The sequence below is a fragment of the Oncorhynchus gorbuscha genome, unplaced genomic scaffold (assembly GCF_021184085.1).
Source record: "Oncorhynchus gorbuscha isolate QuinsamMale2020 ecotype Even-year unplaced genomic scaffold, OgorEven_v1.0 Un_scaffold_765, whole genome shotgun sequence".
NCBI lineage: Eukaryota > Metazoa > Chordata > Actinopteri > Salmoniformes > Salmonidae > Oncorhynchus > Oncorhynchus gorbuscha.
Window position 1 is genome coordinate 90,001 of NW_025745800.1, and position 5,000 is coordinate 95,000.

Below are 5,000 nucleotides of genomic sequence, written 5' to 3' on the forward strand. Positions count from 1 at the left end.
TCTAGCCGTGGGGGCCGGCCTGAGTGATTTATGGAAGGTTTAATTTTTTTTCACTACCCAGTGTTCCTGACATGCATGCCCGCTATAGGAGCACCCTACTACGGCCCTCTAGCCGTGGGCGCCCTCATACATCCGTGTACCTGGTGATTGAAAACGTGCACCTGGGAACCCGAAAATTAAAATACTCTCCTAAATGCACTTTTCGGTCATTCTCATATTAATGCCCACTCTGGCAACACCCTAGCACGGCCCCCTATCCGGCCCTCCCTGAGTGCTTTATGGACACTTTTGTGACATTTCGGTGGATGAGGATTAGGATCTACCTCTGTGTGCCTGGTGATTGAAAACGTGCACCTGGGAACCCGAAAATTAAAATATGGTCCTAAATGCACCTGCCGGTGTTCCTGACATGCATGCCCGCTATGGGAGCACCCTACTACGGCCCTCTAGCCGTGGGGGCCGGCCTGAGTGATTTATGGAAGGTTTAATTTTTTTTCACTACCCAGTGTTCCTGACATGCATGCCCGCTATAGGAGCACCCTACTACGGCCCTCTAGCCGTGGGCGCCCTCATACATCCGTGTACCTGGTGATTGAAAACGTGCACCTGGGAACCCGAAAATTAAAATACTCTCCTAAATGCACTTTTCGGTCATTCTCATATTAATGCCCACTCTGGCAACACCCTAGCACGGCCCTCTATCCGTGGGGGCCCTCCCTGAGTGCTTTATGGACACTTTTGTGACATTTCGGTGGATGAGGATTGGATCTACCTCTGTGTGCCTGGTGATTGAAAACGTGCACCTGGGAACCCGAAAATTAAAATATGGTCCTAAATGCACCTGCCGGTGTTCCTGACATGCATGCCCGCTATGGGAGCACCCTACTACGGGAGCACCTCTAGCCGCCGGGGGCCGGCCTGAGTGATTTATGGAAGGTTTAATTTTTTTTCACTACCCAGTGTTCCTGACATGCATGCCCGCTATAGGAGCACCCTACTACGGCCCTCTAGCCGTGGGCGCCCTCATACATCCGTGTACCTGGTGATTGAAAACGTGCACCTGGGAACCCGAAAATTAAAATACTCTCCTAAATGCACTTTTCGGTCATTCTCATATTAATGCCCACTCTGGCAACACCCTAGCACGGCCCTCTATCCGTGGGGGCCCTCCCTGAGTGCTTTATGGACACTTTTGTGACATTTCGGTGGATGAGGATTAGGATCTACCTCTGTGTGCCTGGTGATTGAAAACGTGCACCTGGGAACCCGAAATTGGCAAAATATGGTCCTAAAATATGGTCCTAAATGCACCTGCCGGTGTTCCTGACATGCATGCCCGCTATGGGAGCACCCTACTACGGCCCTCTAGCCGTGGGGGCCGGCCTGAGTGATTTATGGAAGGTTTAATTTTTTTTGATTGAAAACACTACCCAGTGTTCCTGACATGCATGCCCGCTATAGGAGCACCCTACTACGGCCCTCTAGCCGTGGGCGCCCTCATACATCCGTGTACCTGGTGATTGAAAACGTGCACCTGGGAACCCGAAAATTAAAATACTCTCCTAAATGCACTTTTCGGTCATTCTCATATTAATGCCCACTCTGGCAACACCCTAGCACGGCCCTCTATCCGTGGGGGCCCTCCCTGAGTGCTTTATGGACACTTTTGTGACATTTCGGTGGATGAGGATTAGGATCTACCTCTGTGTGCCTGGTGATTGAAAACGTGCACCTGGGAACCCGAAAATTAAAATATGGTCCTAAATGCACCTGCCGGTGTTCCTGACATGCATGCACCGCTATGGGAGCACCCTACTACGGCCCTCTAGCCGTGGGGGCCGGCCTGAGTGATTTATGGAAGGTTTAATTTTTTTCACTACCCAGTGTTCCTGACATGCATGCCCGCTATAGGAGCACCCTACTACGGCCCTCTAGCACATACCCGTACCTGGTGATTGAAAACGTGCCCTGGGAACCCGAAAATTAAAATACTCTCCTAAATGCACTTTTCGGTCATTCTCATATTAATGCCCACTCATACATCCGTGTACCTGGTGATTGAATTTCGGTGGATGAGGATTAGGATCTACCTCTGTGCCTGGTGACCTGGGAACCCGAAAATTAAAATACTCTCCTAAATGCACTTTTCGGTCATTCTCATATTAATGCCCACACCCTCTGGCAACATCCGTGTACCTGGTGATTGAAAACGTGCACCTGGGAACCCGAAAATTAAAATACTCTCCTAAATGCACTTTTCGGTCATTCTCATATTAATGCCCACTCTGGGCCGGCCCTCTATCCGTGGGGGCCCTCCCTGAGTGCTTTATGGACACTTTTGTGACATTTCGGTGGATGAGGATTAGGATCTACCTCTGTGTGCCTGGTGATTGAAAACGTGCACCTGGGAACCCGAAAATTAAAATATGGTCCTAAATGCACCTGCCGGTGTTCCTGACATGCATGCCCGCTATGGGAGCACCCTACTACGCACCTCGCAAGGTGTTTGAAGGTAGGCCTCATTTGACCTAACCAGTAAATATGACATTTTCAGGGGATGAGATGAAACAAAGAGGCAATAAATGATAAACTCTCTCTCATGGGGTGAAGGGACATAACAGGCATAAAGTACAAACACCACTTACCAGTTTATATGCCTCTATCTGGGCAGCAGAGGTCACAAAATGATGCAAGGCCTCATTTGACCACTAACCAGTAAATATGACATTTTCAGGGGATGAGATGAAACAAAGAGGCAATAAATGATAAACTCTCTCTCATGGGGTGAAGGGACATACAGGCATAAAAAGTACAAACACCACTTACCAGTTTATATGCCTCTATCTGGGCAGCAGAGGTCACAAAATGATGCAAGGCCTCATTTGACAAAGAGGCTAACCAGTAAATATGACATTTGACCTAACCAGTAAATATGACATTTTCAGGGGATGAGATGAAACAAAGAGGCAATAAATGATAAACTCTCTCTCATGGGGTGAAGGGACATACAGGCATAAAGTACAAACACCACTTACCAGTTTATATGCCTCTATCTGGGCAGCAGAGGTCACAAAATGATGCAAGGCCTCATTTGACCTAACCAGTAAATATGACATTTTCAGGGGATGAGATGAAACAAAGAGGCAATAAATGATAAACTCTCTCTCATGGGGTGAAGGGACATACAGGCATAAAGTACAAACACCACTTACCAGTTTATATGCCTCTATCTGGGCAGCAGAGGTCACAAAATGATGCAAGGCCTCATTTGACCTAACCAGTAAATATGACATTTTCAGGGGATGAGATGAAACAAAGAGGCAATAAATGATTTACTCTCTCTCATGGGGTGAAGGGACATACAGGCATAAAGTACAAACACCACTTACCAGTTTATATGCCTCTATCTGGGCAGCAGAGGTCACAAAATGATGCAAGGCCTCATTTGACCTAACCAGTAAATATGACATTTTCAGGGGATGAGATGAAACAAAGAGGCATTAAATGTTTTACTCTCTCTCATGGGGTGAAGGGACATACAGGCATAAAGTACAAACACCACTTACCAGTTTATATGCCTCTATCTGGGCAGCAGAGGTCACAAAATGATGCAAGGCCTCATTTGACCTAACCAGTAAATATGACATTTTCAGGGGATGAGATGAAACAAAGAGGCATTAAAGGTTTTACTCTCTCTCGTGGGATGAAGGGACATACAGGCATAAAGTACAAACAGCCCTAACCAGTTTATATGCCTCTATCTGGCCTCAAGGCCTTATTTGACCTTTGTTGGCCGCCATCTTGGGCTACATCCCAAAACACCAAAACGTGAATAAATCAAAAAGTACATGTCCAATCTGGATGGGGTTTTTTTTAAACGAAAGGGCATACATAGACGGGCATTTTCATGTCATGAAAACCGTTTTTGTATAGAAACTTTTAATAGAAAATTGTGTTTATATTTTGGGCTACACAAGTGCATCTTGCTGGAAACATAGGTTCCTACCAGGGCATTTTGTTTTTTACATCTTGGATGAGGATTAGGATCTACCTCTGTGTGCCTGGTGATTGAAAACGTGCACCTGGGAACCCGAAAATAAAATATGGAGCTACTTGTTCCCCATTGAGAGAGAGGGTATGACACGAAATATGGGACCTCTAGCCCCTCGGGAAGTATTTTTAATCATTTTCTGAAAATTACCGATTTTGGGCCAAAAAAGTGCATGTTACTGGAAACATAGGTTCCTGCCAGGGCATTTTGTTTTTTACATGCTCTACTTGTTGCCCATTGAGAGAGAGGGTATGACACGAAATATGGGACCTCTAGCCCTTCGGGAAGTATGGTTAATATTGTTTTTGAAATAACTGACTGGGCCGGAAAAATAAATAGCCGCGCACCTGTTAACCCAAAAATAATCTCCTCATTTAAAGTAGTCACCTCGCAAGGTGTTTCAAGGTAGGAACCTAACAAATAAAATATCAGAAATTGCACTAAGTCCAACTCTGGGCCTGGTGATTGGGGAAATGGGCCAAAAAAAAAAAGGGGACAGAGCAGCTAACCTCCACAGAGGCTGACTGCTCTGCCCCCCTTAAGGACAGTGGAACTGTGGACCTTCAGGACTAAAGGCCTAAAATAAAAATATGAAGTGCGGGTAAAAGGTGGGAGTAACTATGACTCTCTTAAGGTAGCCAAATGCTGGATGCAGATGAGGATATACATCCGTGCAACTGGTGATTTGAAATCACTGAAATTGCACTAAGTCCAACTCTGGGCCTGGTGATTGGGGAAATGGGCCAAAAAAAAAGGGGACAGAGCAGCTAACCTCCACAGAGGCTGACTGCTCTGCCCCCCTTAAGGACAGTGGAACTGTGGACCTTCAGGACTAAAGGCCTAAAATAAATATATGAAGTGCGGGTAAAAGGTGGGAGTAACTGTGACTCTCTTAAGGTAGCCAAATGCTGGATGCAGATGAGGATATACATCCGTGCAACTGGTGATT